The sequence below is a fragment of the Haliotis asinina genome, chromosome 4, assembly GCF_037392515.1.
Source record: "Haliotis asinina isolate JCU_RB_2024 chromosome 4, JCU_Hal_asi_v2, whole genome shotgun sequence".
Taxonomy (NCBI): domain Eukaryota; kingdom Metazoa; phylum Mollusca; class Gastropoda; order Lepetellida; family Haliotidae; genus Haliotis; species Haliotis asinina.
This window is the reverse complement of record NC_090283.1, coordinates 62691219-62706761: the sequence shown is the minus strand read 5'-3', so window position 1 is coordinate 62706761 and position 15543 is coordinate 62691219. Positions and strand designations below refer to the sequence as shown.

The window sequence follows — 15543 nt, the reverse complement described above, 5'->3', positions numbered from 1 at the left end:
CCGCAACCCACGGCAAACGGGTTGGTGGACCAAATATCCCCCCGGGTCCACTACGGGGGTGTCGGCGAGCTCTTCGCGTTACCCAGCACCCACCACGAGGAGGTGGCTCGCCACGGGTGCCCACCACAGGAAGACACGCTGAATAATGTTTTGCAAGGGGAAAGATATGGGCAATCACTCATATATGAAATTCTACCCATAATACACACTAGATCCCGTGACAAACCTGCGTTCATTATCATCATTGTGCCACTGGATGTGATCTTTGATGAATGAACTGGAAAGTTTGGGAATAAAGCAATAAGCCTCTCTGCTAACCTGAAATATCTCAATTCTACATCTCCAGAAGGGACAAAGTTACTACATGGCCATCATGCTTACCTTTGTACACACATCCTGAAGGTATCATTGGCCAGAACCCTGTAAATGAGATTTTTTGCATAAACATTTTCAAATTTTCAAGAAGATGTGAAAACCTATATTGAAATCGATAAAGCCCACTGTATGTTGGACTGAGGACAATTTACGACCACTCTTCCACAGAACCACGAGCGGTACTGCCTCATGCTACTATACTCCCTATGACTGCAACGCTATCACTGAAGGGACAAATTGATATTGCAAAGCTACTTGCATTAACAAATCTACTTGCATTAACAAATCACAGAGTTGTCTCTACATACCCTGCCAGAGACAAAATTTCTATTATTGTTGTGAAGAGGCCTGCAGGAACATCAGCAGAGGAGTGAGTTAAGATATCGAGACTAAATCAAGTTAATAATATATTAACAATCATAAATAACTTATATAAACTGTCCACGAAGGACCGTAAAACAACTAGAGTATCACAGATATAAATATAAAACTAGTATTTGAATCTAAAATATTGAACCATACATGACAATGCAATATCAAGATAGGCTAAGGATCACCAACGACTGAAGGTAGATCACCACACAAGGGAACATGGACAACAGCAGAGGAGGAATCAGCTAAAGTTCCAGTTGAATATTGCATTGAGATTTTAATCTTTGAGCTGATTGATAAGGGACAGAACTTTCCACTGACCATAATATATTTTAATGTAAATCAGAATTGGGTTGGGGTCACTTATGAATTGTCAAAAAGAAAAATTTGGCCCCAAATTCTAGGTTGATTTTACTCTGCCAGGGTTGTAATGTATCATGCCTCATTGGAAAGAGAATCTGATCAGGTTAGTCATCAGCATTTCATATTACGGAGCACCACGTTCCCAGCCGTAGGTCACATGTCAGTTAGACAGGCAACCAGTTTGTCGGAACCCGCGACCTTCAGATTGTTAGCCCGACAACTGGGCTACGTCCACATTGTTGCACAACGTACAAATTTAGCTAGTCATTCCTGTGACGTCACTGAAATGAACAGAAGGTTCAATTACGAAGGTTACGGGTAGACTTGGTGCCCCGTGCTTTCAATCTACTGACGGTTGCCGAATGGTCCCGGTATCATTTAGCACGATCGTCCCATTCCGTAATCTACAAGATACCATGCTGTGTTGAATGAGCCGATATGGTCCGAACTGAAAACGATTGTTGACGTCAGGCGTTGACTTCACGGTGCATGCATGAATGATCGACGTGCTTGTATAAAAATGATTGTGTGTTTTCGTGACAGAAAAGTCTTGCAGGGAACACAGTAAGGATAATGACGGTCGCGCCAAGGAAAGAGTGAGACATGGGCATGTTTGGTGACGGCACGAGGGTGAGTTTGACTTCGAACCATTATTGAAAATATGTAGATCTAGAGGTGAAAGTTGCTGGAGGCCGATTTCCCCCAGCCAAAAATTTCGACATGAAACCATTTCATCGTATATTTAACTTTTGATAGTTTTGGTCTCCCGTTTTTGTTTGTCAACAAAGTATTAAAAATGGAAAAAGAAAACAATTGCTACTCATGCATTTACCTACTATATTGGATTAGGTCCCTTACCCTCAATCTAAACCTAAACCTTGGAATAATTCTAATAAATACGCTCACCGAACCGACACGAAAATGGCTGACGTATCCAGTGTAGTCTTACCGCTTCGAAAAATAAATATTTCCTTGTAATGGTGCAAATTACTGAATTGCAAAGATATATATGTATGTTAGTTTACAGTTATAATTCATTTGACCTAAATAGTTACGTTTGAAACCGAAATATAGAATATGTTTAGATTATTATACTTGACCAAAACTGCGAATAATAAAACATGGCACAATGTGACCAATGTAAGTCATTCTTACTAAATTTAAAAATACAAAATATAACACCTCAGCACCTCTTAATACAAAGAAATATGAGCATACTAGTCAAAAAAGAAAAAAATATTTAAACTGGTGCTTGCGAAAAAGTGCGCATCCGCCGGGAACTACCACTGGCAACTCGCAACATCGTTGGTTTTCTGTAATGATGACATGGCTGGTGGAGATGAAACATCAGAGTGAGCGGAGCTTATACGCACTGGCTGAGCTTGACGACCTTGTTGCTACGCCAGCGTCATAGGATATTGTTTCAAGAACGTGCTTTTGAACAAAATCACCTGCAATTACGTAAATTAGTATCATGACGTGTCTTTAAAGTTTGTGGAGATGTATTCTAAAGGTAGGCCCATATTACATAGCTGCAATGACTCATGTATGAAATGTTATATTGTTTACACCTACGTGGGTTGTCAGTCCAGGTTCGAGGTCATTATGCGACGATGTCGTATTGGCCATACGCGGTATACACAGTAATGTTAGTTATTATGTAATCATTGCGTTTTTAAAGAATTAGATCTGTTTCAGTACATGTAAATAGATAAATATTTTATAATAGGAAGTTGAATTAGTAGAAAACATTGTTAGTGGCTGTATCCTCGAAGGGAGTTAAAGTACCGTAAAATTATTGTCCTCCTGAGAGGGTACGTAAGTCCCAAAACATTTGGAATCAGATTTAATCTTCCACTTTTTTAGCTGTAGAATATGTGTCATTGTAATTTGTGGCTTATCTTGCATACAGTCGCCAGCAGCTGAGGGGATGGTGTAAATCCAGCTATGTACCATGCAGGTAGCAGATGTACTCTAAGTCCCAATGGCCCTAGTATGTTGATCTCCCCTCTGTTGTTGGCGATCTTTTTGATGAAATGACTGATGCTACGGAACATACAAATCGCAAAGGTAGTGGAGGGAATGCTGGACGACCAAGAAGTCTGAGATTGGTTGATGAATTTGTTCTTGTCATGATGCGTCTGCGACTCGGACTACTGCTTGAGGACTTGTCATATAGATTCAAGGTTTCTGTGTCGACATGTAGTGCCATAGCAAACCACTGGATATGTTACTTTTCACATAAGCTCTCTTTTTAGATACACTGGCCATCAAAATCTGCAATAATGGACTCGATGCCACAGAAATTCAAACGGGTGCATCCTGACTGTCGTGTAATAATTGACTGCCCAGAAGTATTTACTGAGACTCCGCAATCAAATATTAATACATCCCTTTTGTATTCACATTATAAAACTCATATGACGTACAAGGCACTAATAGGCGTAAGTCCTGCAGGTGTTCTAACATTCGTCTCCGAATTGTGGTCAGGAGCTATTAGTGACAAACAATTGACTGTGAAATGTAATATTCTTGATTTGTGTCAACCAGGTGATGCAATAATGGCGGACAAGGAGTTTCTTATCACTGACCAAACAGCACCTAGATCTCTTAAACTTATCATACCCCCTCTGAAAGGAAAAAGACAGTTGAACAGAACACAAGTGGAGGTAACAAGGAGGATTGCTAATCTTAGGATTGATGTGGAAAGAGCACTTTTCGCATTCTTCAACTAACAACTACAGCTCATCTTGTAACACATATATGGAAAATTTGTGCTGCCTGGACAAATTGGCAATCACCACTTACACATGATGAAGAGGGATAATTTTAACTAAATTTAGAAGATAAATGGATTCAATTGTTAAATTTGCAGGATTTCATTCTCTTTCAACACACGCAAATTGATTTGAAACCAAAGGCGTCAGCCGATGTTTCAAAGATACAATTTGCACGTGTTGAATAAGAATGAAATCCCGGAAATGTAACAACTGAATTTATTTATCAAAATTGTAAACCGATCGCACAATAATTAGCGTATTTGTTTGCTTTTTTTCACTAGTGAATGTAAACTGAGAAACTTATATCAGAATTGGTCATTGCTGAAAATGGGGGACTAAAGGTTGTAAATAACATCACAAATAAACAGATCGACATAGAATACATGGCTGCTGACAAATCCTGAAGTTAACGGACAACTTTACAAAGCAGATAAGATTAATTTGTTGTTCAAAACATCATTCAGACTATTTGATCCCAGAAATTGACCAATCGAATTGCTGAACACACTAACTATTGGTTTACAATACCTTATGAGCAGAAAGGAAATTTTAATAATTTTTAAAACTTACATATTTCAATCATAATTCTATAAAGTGTAGTTGAAGTTTGCACTGTCAAATTTCTTATAGCCTAGACCCTGAGAAATCGTAGCATCGGGTTGTGTCTGGTCTCTGATTGCGCAAACCTTCGCAAAGTTGGATGCAGTTATGCGTCCTTCTCTAGCATCGTACCATCTGGGGTTATTAGCTTGCCCTTTGGTTGCTGTTTCAATATTCCTACACGTTTCAGGACTGACATGAAGATCATTGAAGTACGACTGAAACTCATCCTTGCAGTTCTGAGAATTAAGATCAAAACTGGCATGTTAAAGAAAGTCAATTTGGTGTAGTTTGGGAAGTGGAGGTGGAGACGTAACATAAAGCTTAACATACTTATCTTGTGATAATAGAAAGCCAGAATTTGGTGAAATGTTATGCAACTTGTCGCAAAAACGATGACACATTTACTGGGGTAGTCTTATCGAAATCTGATATCCTAGTAGTGGCTGTTGTTGAAGATGACAGCTTCTTCTCAGTGCTTCTCTCTTGCGTCTGGTACTTAGTGAAGATACGGTTTTGAGATTTCACTGGGGGATAGTTTCCATTTTCTCGGTTCCAGCCATCTTCTTAGATGTGGAAGCATTCAGTTCCTTTTCCTTTTTCTCGCTCATGTCAACAAGGGCATACAGCAGAGCAGAAACATGGTTGCAACATGCATCTTTCCTGAAAATATAAAAAAGATGATAGTTTCAAGAACGTTTTTTTCTATTTCTTCCATAATCATCAAATCTGACAAATATGAGGGGCCATTTGAAACAGCCATGGCCATTAACAAATTCAGATGGGCCCAACAGCCTGGATATATTTAGACAGCTTACATAGGGGTGCCTATTAAAAAAATAAAATTAGATTTTGTCAGTAGTATATCTTTATCTAAACTTAATGTGATAGTTTCCTCTAAGTTTCATCTTGGCCCATCCCCCTGTTATGATCCCTGCAAGATGTGATTTTAATAAGACGGGGGTGCAACATGGAAAGAAACCATTTTGTTTATGTTACAAATGTAGAAAAGGAAACTAAACTTACCCTGCTCCACACGTGCAATCAGCTGCATGCACATTTCCTCACAGCTTGGCTAGGGCTACCCAGACAGTATAATCAGGTCTTTGATTTTCCTTGCTACCAGGTACGGATGGGATAACCCTACACTTCACATAACAGTGGGAGCATTCATCTGCTATACTGTGATATTTAATTGTGTGGACATGGCCCTCATCAATAAATGAAGACCTCGGGAGAAGAAAGTTACAACCCACACTTTTGTCATTTTGAGAAAAACGCATTTAAAAGGAATAACTGGATATTGACATGTCTGTTTTGTAGATCATGTATTTGTTTAATGAAATATAAATATTTGTACTAAAATAAGAGTTATAAAGTTGTGATTTTTACATTTGAAATAACACCACACCATACACTTTTGTTGGTTATAACATTTTTTCTGAAAATGGTTTATCATTGTCTTCCTGAAGTCAATATCAATCAATACCATGTGTTTGAAAAAGAAATTTTATTTGTTGAGAACATGATTGAAAATAAGAAATAACTCCAAACTAGCACAAAAACAGAGTGGTAGTGTTATTCAATTGACATTATTAATGAAAACAAACATCCTTATTGTTTCCATCTCGAAATCCTGTCTACAACAGTCGTTCCTTAGTGGAAATTGATTAAAACGATGATACAAAATATCACAGTTGTCAACTTGATAAAAACTAAATGAATAAGTGTCAACTTGATAAAAACTAAATGAATAAAATTGTTTTCAGCCAGAAATATAACCAACAACAAAGCTGCTAAAATTTTAACATCATGAATGAAACATCTGGAAACTCTTAAATTCTTCTTGGAACAGGGTTTCAGCTTGATACTTAATTAAAAGAGCATGTGTTATCTCAAAGTATCTATAGTTATCTACTTATACTAATCAGTAGTGCATTATAAATGAATCTTCAGTCTATGTTGAGAGAATCGTCCTGGAACAGTTTCAGCTTCCTTCAGAGACAAGTAGAAGTTATGATGTACTGGTGGAATATAAGGCAACAGTGACATGACATCAGTATGTTTAGCTTTGTCAATTTTCCGAGCACCCAAGTACTTCTGTTTGAACTGAAATTCATCGATAGATTTTTGTGCTCCGCGTTTATTCACTGAAATATCGGTCCAAACATCAGTGTTAAACGAGGTGCTGGTGTGAATCTGCCCAATACTCTCTCCAGACTCCATCTTGAATCTGACAACATCCTTGAACGTCAAGACTGTTCCATCTGCTGTTTTTGTTCTCGTAGTGAACAGTGATCTAAGGTCACTCAGGCTGTAGAAGTCAGTTGATGTCATTTCAGTTACTTCAAGCTTAGTGGATGATTGTTGGATGACTTCTCTCCAATGTGCTGGGGTATAAACATACTGGAGGTGTTTGCGGACGTGGTTCTCAATCAATACAAAGTCTCTGTCGGACGGCAACATGCTATGACCACCTAGAGGAAAGTGATGTTCAACTCTCTGGAATCTTCCAGTTGCTATGAAGTAGAGCCACAGAAACTGAATAGTCCAGTTCTTATTTTGACCTGCACAGTTATCTGAAATTGCTATCAGTGTACCGCCCTTTATGTCGCGATCTTCAATATACTTCTTGATGCAGCTTCCGATTTCCTCTGATCCCCGACTTGCAACTGATACATCCCACAGAAAACAATAACCCTTTTCATCATGACAATCATGGACGTTGAGGTTGTATGTCCAGACTTTCCTTTTGAAAAATGCTGGACCTGTTGACAGTTTTGGCGTGGGAAGAGCCTGTTGTAAATCAAATTTAATGACATGGTAGGGGTCCTCAGAGGACCTAGATAGCTCTGTCTGCCCTTTGATGTTTTCCTGTCCAGCTTCAGCCTTTCGTTGATGTAGTTCTTGCTCGTGCTGTATCTCTGTGATCCGACCAGCATCGTTCTGCTGCTGAGCTTGATGGAGGTCAATCTGAAAAGCATCACATGTTTTGCAAGTGTCATTTTTGGCGATTTGAAACTGATGTTGAAATCTTCAACAAACACCCGACGGTACTTATCTTGTGAGACAGGATTGTAGTTATGTTGTGCACAGAATTCGTCTTTGTAATTGTTGTAACAAGAAGCATCAGAATACTCATAACTCAGTTCTTCTTCCTGCTGTAATGACTGGTATAGGTCGGCAAGGATCTGATGTGATCTCTTACTTTGTCAACACGTGTTTTGGTGTATGCATGAGGACGTGTCGAGTGCTTCCCCACGTTTATCCAATGGAGGTGATGAAAAGCCATCTCTGATAGCTTTTACAAGATTGTTCACACGCCCAATACTTTTCTGCAAACCATGAATTGACAAGAATGCAGTTTTACATACTTTATACGGCCCTCACTACTTTGGACAGAGTATACAGCAGAAGAGTTGCGTTTATTTGATGGTTGGCTACTGTATCGTCTCTTCACAGATGTAACTTCTATACATCCAAAAAGATAAGAATTCTGTTATTCGTGGTTAGACAATTTCCAAAACCCATCAAATAAACATTTCACTTTGTCTTCACCCAGGCCCTCCATACACTTTTTACTGCAAGAGCATGCAGTGACTATAGTGACTGCATCAACTTTCTTCCCACTACTTGATACATAAGCTTCTCCTTTTTTCTTTAAATCTTTATTCATGGCCTTTTAGGATCTGTTTCGTTTGCGTTTTCTAGACTGTGTTTTTTCTGTCTCTCTTTTATCCTGAAATCGATTAGTTAAATAACTTTACTTCAAAATCAGCATATGTTCTCTCAATCAACCTAAATTGTTCATGTGAACAGCCTGGAGCACGTGAGATTAACATTGACATTGGGGATGCAAATGACTTTGATATGACCTGCATAACTTGTGCTGATGAGAACTCTACACAAGCGGCATCAACGTGCAGCAAGCCTGAAGGAAGAACTGAACGCAGGTCATGTGCTTTGACTTCTGTAAAACTCGCATACAAAAAATCAAGTTTTGGGCAGTGTCTAATATTCTCAATTTCATTCCCTGGGAGCACAGAACATCCACTAAGTGTTTAGAATCTTTAAATGGTTCATGTTAGTCAGAAATGAAAGAGATTGTATGGGTGTATGAGCGATGTTCAGTGTGTAGATCTGGACAGCTGTTGGCACAAAATGTCACTTGCACAGGTGGATGAAAACAAGTACTCTGCATATGGTATTTCAAAATATCTAAAACAGGATGAATGAGACATCAGTTTTTGCAGATGGTTCTTCTCAAACATAAAAAGGTCAACAGCAAAGTCATCCACATTGCTCCAGAGGATACTGTTTCCATGAACAATATTGTACAGGAATTTGCAGACGGGAATGACTGATTTGATTAAGTGTTCCAGTTCAATGAATTCCAGAATTCCAACTACTACTTCCTCGGGTAGATTTATCAGTGTCATCTGTGAAAAGAAAATGCTAGCTGTCAACTTGCATCTGAACAATCATAATGTTTTACCAAAGTGAACGTTTTAGTGATAACGTGTCGGTTGATAACCCTCAGTATTTCCCACTTTCGTTTCACGAAAAATAATAAACTACAAATACAAAATTTCTCTGTTTATCTTTTGTTGAAGACACCCCAAACGTTTTTACATGCATATGTATATAATTAACTTCAAAGTATCATTTCATTTTTTGGTGAAAATGCTATTGCTTTTCCGTAATAGAACCCTGGGGTTGTCACGATTGACGAAATGAGCATTTTTGAAAGAATATGATAACCCACAAAATACAGGAAAATGCCTAAATCTAAAGCAAAATACAACTTGCCTCTGGGAAAACTATTGTCACTGGATGCAGAAGTTGTCCCTTTATATGTAGGATCAACTGTGCTGTCATCGTTTTCACTGTCACTAGACAATTGCGCTAAAACTTGCTGATCTGTGAACATTTTTCCGCCATGTTTTTGTGGGTTATGATTGTTTTTCTGAAATTTGTTTATGTGGGTGCGGCTTGTGATATTTTGGGTGTTGATGCAATAGCTTAAGTTTAAGAGTAAGGGGAGATAATTTCCGTTCACATGATTAGTTATGGTCTGGCAACCCACAAAAAAATATGAAAATCGCTGAAAATCACCAATGGTGGGTTATAACTTTCTTCCCCCGAGGTGTTCAAATACTTTCGCTTTCAATTGACGCTTTGCTTTTGTTGTTTTCTGATCAAAAGTTCTTCTGTTTAGGCACCCGTGGCGAGCCACCTCCTCGTGGTGGGTGCTGGGTAACGCCAAGAGCTCGCCGACACCCCCGTAGTGGACCCGGGGGGATATTTGGTCCACCAACCCGTTTGCCGTGGGTTGCGGCCCTGTGTCGGTGGAGGAGGGGATCCTGGTGGTTGAGGGCAATGGGAGCAGGACCAATGTTCCTATTGCTCAACACACCACTTTGGCCCTTACTTCACCTAGACGGGTGGTAGAACTGGCCCAGTTCTATCAATCGGCTGGTCACGCCAAGCCCTGAGCTACAACTATTTCATGCTCAAAATTTATGAAACTGGTAATTTGATTTTTCATGCTTGGCTCTTTGGAGATAGTAATTTGAAATTCATCATTTTATATATGTTTTTGCCTAGAGTCGTATGCCCAGAAGGCGGTGGCTCATGGGCCAATCTGGTGGAAATATTAATCTTTTGATTTTTCTACTGGAGTATATCATCCGGGTATCCTTGGTGCTGTAAGCTGGAGGCCCGCTTGCTTTAGCATTGTCCTTGTGATACTCCGTGGTGGGTGGGGAACTCGGATGATGAACCATTTAAAACCAACTATGGCTTAAAACGTCCACTGGACCCTGAAGAAGATGATAATGAACACAGACCGACCCAATCAATTGACTACTGGCCACGCTTTATAGTGATCGAGACTCATGATAAGACACCACTAAAGTTGAACCCGTTTGCAGTATCGAAGGCTATTCAAGGCATTGCGGGTGATGTCAAAAATGTTAGACGCTTGCGTTCAGGAGCTCTTCTCATTGAATGTAGTAAACGACAGCAAGCTACAAACCTGATGACAACTGAAATGTTGGTAGGAATTCCTGTATCAGTCTCAGCTCACAGGACGCTCAACACTAGCAAAGGCATAATTCGAGATCGTGATCAGTTGTTTGCGGACATGACGGAATTAGATATTGGGACAGAGATGAAAGATCAAGGTGTGATGCATGTCAAAAGGTTTACAACCCGGAAAAATAAAGAAACTGTTCCAACAAATACATACTTGTTTTCTTTTTCCTCGCCAACTGCTCCAAAATCTGTGAAAGCTGGATACTGTAACATCGCTGTTGATACCTATGTTCCTAATCCATTAAGGTGTTTTAAGTGCCAAAAATTTGGACATGGAGTGAATAGTTGTACATTGTCTGTCACGTGTGCTCACTGTGGTGAGCAGACACATACAACAGAAGATTGTACCAACAACTTTAAGAAATGCGTTAACTGCGCCGGAAGTCACTCGTCTTTTTCTCAAAAGACTGTCCAGTTTGGAAACGGAACATGGAAATCAACAAAATCAAATATACTCAAAACATTAGCTTTGCAGATGCAAAAAAACTTGTCCAAAGATCATACTTAACAGAAACTTATGCTTCTGTTACCCGAACATCGCCTTCGCCAACCGTGAATGTAATCAAGTCTTCTGTTTGCTGTCAAACCAACTTAACATGGATTAATACTGACACTCCTCAGACTTTGCTACCTCAATCATCCACTCAAACTGCTGACGTACTTCCGGAGCCCATGGGTGTTCAGGATGTACCTTGTACACAGGAGAAATTATCTCAGACAAATGCAAAACGGACCTCTCAATCCAATGTGAAAGAAACTGAGAAAAACAAGCTTAAATCTAGATGTGAATCTTCACAAAAGGGTAAAAGTGGAAGAGCCTCAAAGGGGTCTAGTAACAAAATCCAACTTTTTAATAAGTTCGGATCCTTGGAAGATATGGATGTTTCCGAAAACATCCAAACAAGGGCACATAGCTTGTCGCCCTCCAAAAGAGTGCGGGGTAGATCCCCAATAAATCCCCCCAAAAGATAGGTTATTCCAATAATATTGTACAGTGGAACTGCAGAGGACTGAGGACTAATTTACATGAATTACAGCTAATAGTCCAAGATTTTACACCTTCAGCGTTATGTCTCCAAGAGACATATTTAAAACAAACAGATACATTTGACCTTCGTCATTTTAATACATATCATTGTTTTTCACCTCCGGGTGATAGAGCCACTGGTGGATCATCCATTCTAGTCAGACAAAACGTTATTCAAAGCCCTGTTTCACTTATTACTAACATGCAGGCTGTTGCAGTGAGAATTACTTTACATGTAGCATTTACGCTGTGCTCTCTCTATATTTCGCCGTCTTCAACGTTTGCCAAAACTGATCTTCAAGCTCTATATGACCAGCTCCCGAAGTCCTGTATTATAATGGGAGATTTAAATGGGCACAACCCACTCTGGGGTAGTGTAACTACAAACACTAAAGGTAAATTGTTGGAGGACTTTTGTTCCGACAATGATTTATGTATTTATAATGATGGTTCCAACACATATTTACACCCTGGTACAGGGACCTATTCTGCTCTCGACTTGTCATTGACAAATTCCGAACTATTAAATGAATTCGAATGGTCAGTCCACAATGACCTGTGTGGAAGTGACCATTTTCCTACTATATTAAAAGCTGTAACTCCATCTGATGTTCCTCCATCATCAAGGCGGAATTTTAAAAAGGCTAACTGGGCTTTATATGAAACACTGTGTGCTGAAAAACTTAAACCTGAACGTTTTATTGACGTTCCCGATGCTATTAAATCTTTTTCTGATGAATTGAATTCCATTGCTGATGCGTGTATACCAAATTCCTCTGTAGTTCCACACATAAGAAAACCATGGTTCAACGATGAGTGCAAACAAGCTAGGAAGGCAAAGAAGAAAGCTGAACATTATTTCCGTCGCCATCCTATGGTGCATAATTTCAATAAATTTTAAATTTTAAATGCTAAAGCACGGCGTACTTTTAAACAAAACAAACGCCAATCTTGGCAAAATTATGTGTCCAAAATAAATTCTCGGACACCCATGTCCAAGGTATGGAACATGGTCCAGAAAATCAAAGGTAAAGGTACTAAATCTACTGTCCATCATCTTAAACATGGAGATCAATTGCTTACTGATAAATCAGATATTGCTAATAAACTAGGTGAAACCCTTGCTAAACACTCTTCCTCTTCTAATTATGTACCAAAATTCCAGCAATATCAAAAACAAGAAGAAAAGAAAACTATTAATTTCAATTCTGATAATGGGGAAGATTATAATGAAACGTTTTCTATTCATGAACTCAATACTGCTCTTGATCAAGCTCATGACACTGCTACTGGAGCTGATAACATACATTATCAACTCCTGAAGCACTTACCGGAATCCTGCCTGGAAACTCTTCTCAATATTTTTGATGATATTTGGACATCGGGTAACTTTCCTCCGTCATGGCGTGACGCCATAGTAGTACCAATACCTAAACCTGGACGTGATCATACGGATCCGTCCAATTATCGACCTATTTCACTAACTAGCTGTGTTTGCAAGACCATGGAACGCATGATAAATAATCGACTTGTTTGGTACTTGGAAACAAATAATCTTATCACAGATATACAGTGTGGTTTCCGGAAAAACAGAAGTACTGTCGATCACTTAGTGCGTTTAGAATCATTTGTTAAAAACGCACTAATTAATAAACAACATGCTGTGTCTATCTTTTTTGATCTTCAAAAAGCATATGACACAACCTGGAAACATGGTATTTTGAGGGATTTACATGACTTTGGTTTGCGAGGTCGTTTGCCTCAATTTATTGCCAACTTTTTAAATGACAGACAATTCCAGGTCCGTGTGGGTTCTACCCTGTCTGATCATTACAATCAGGATCAGGGTGTTCCACAAGGCAGTATTTTATCTGTCACTCTTTTTAGCATCAAGATCAACAGTTTATCAAAAGTTTTAAACGATTCAATTGATGGATCGCTTTTCGTGGATGATTTTAATATTTCTTGCCGAGGTAAAAATATGCATACTATTGAACGGCAACTGCAGTTGTGTTTAAACAAAATAAATAAATGGTGTCTTGAAAACGGCTTCAAATTTTCGAAGTCCAAAACTAATTGTATACATTTTTGCAGAACATATAAGCCACATAAGGACCCTGAACTATCTCTAGATGGCACTCCCATCAAAGTTGTAAAGGAGGCCAAGTTCTTGGGATTAATTTTTGACTCACATTTAACGTTTCTACCACATATCAAATCCCTCAAAACTAAATGCCTGAAGGCACTTGACTTGTTGAAAGTCGTTTCAAATTCTAAATGGGGAGGGGACCAAGCTACCCTCCTGCAACTTTATCGATCACTGATCCGGTCAAAACTTGATTATGGCTCCATTGTCTATGGTGGAGCCTGTAAAAGCAACCTGAAACTTTTAGATTCTGTTCACCATCAAGGTCTAAGACTTTGTCTTGGCTCCTTTCGAACTTCACCTGTTGACAGCCTGTACGTTGAGGCTGATGAGCCATCTCTTGAGCAGCGACGTATCAAATTAGCTTTACAGTATGTAACAAAATTATATTCCAGTGAGTCAAACCCTGCATATAACTGTGTTTTCAGTCCTCTGTGTGAGGACTTATACAATATGAAATCTTCCCTTGTACCGCCTCTTGGTTTAAGAATTAAACCATTTCTTGCTGCTGCATTGAGCTGGAAAATATAGCTCCTTCCCGTCTTCTCTCTTCTCCTCCTTGGCAGTTGGTTAGGCCCCAAGTGGACCTAACACTGGCCACATTTAAAAAATCAGAAACTAATGAATTACAGTATAAACAAGAATATAATGAATCGAAACACAAATATAGCAGTTATAAATCCTTATTTACAGATGGGTCCAAGGACGGTGGTGCAGTAGCTTGTGCCACTGTCATTGGATCCAGAACAATATCTTCTAGATTACCAGACAACAGTTCTATTTTTACCGCTGAGGCTAACGCCATATTAACAGCTCTTAAATATATTCAAAGACGCCATAAACATAAACAATACATAATCTATTCCGACTCTTTCTTGCCTTCAGGCTATTAAAAATCTTTCTAGTAAACATCCACTTTTAATAGAAATTATTGAATTATATAATGATCTTGCTACATCGTCTTCTGTTGGTTACCCAGCCACGTTGGCATTTCCGGTAACGCAATGGCTGATCTTGCTGCTAAGGCAGCACTTAACAAATCTGTGACACCACTTCGTATTCCTTATTCTGACTACAAAGCTAGCATTAGAGCTTACACTCGTGATCTGATGCAGAAGAAGTGGGACATCCAAGTAGGTATAAATAAACTACATGAAATAAAACCCTACATTGGTTATACATACTTGGGTTGTCAGTGCAGATTTGAAGAGGTCATTTTGCGACGATGTCGTATTGGCCATACAAGATACACTCATGCATACCTTTTAAAAGGTGAGGATCCTCCGTTTTGTATCCGTTTTGTGATGAGAGAGTCACGGTCAAGCATATTCTGCTTGACTGTGTTGAATTCTCCATCACAAGGGATAAATTTTTCAATGTCAAAACTATCAAGGACCTTTTTAGCACTGTTAGTTGTCATTTAATCATTGGTTTTTTAAAAGAAATTGATTTTTTGGTGGAATTTTGAAAATTATGTTGTGTAAATAGATGCATTTTAATGATTGGTAGTTTGAATTAGTAACTTGAATCGTTGGTGGCTGTACCCTCAAAGGGAGCTGAAGTATTGTAAACATTTTGTCCTCCTGAGAGGGTACGTAAGTCCACAAACATTCACAGTAAATTTAAGTCTACCAGGATTTTAATCGTAGCATTGATGTTCTTTTAATTTAGGCTAACTTTTCATACAATCGCCAGCAGCTGAATGGATGGTGTAAATCCAACTAGGGACCATGCAGGTAGCAAAGGTACTGTAAGTCCCCATGGTTCCTAGTGTGGTGATCTAC

General features: G+C 39.0%; 1 pseudogene; it reads left to right on the top strand.

The window, feature by feature from the left end:
- The first annotated feature begins 3146 nt into the window (after window positions 1–3146).
- LOC137281079 (uncharacterized) lies at window positions 3147–3845 on the top strand (annotated as a pseudogene).
- The last annotated feature ends 11698 nt before the right edge of the window (window positions 3846–15543 follow it).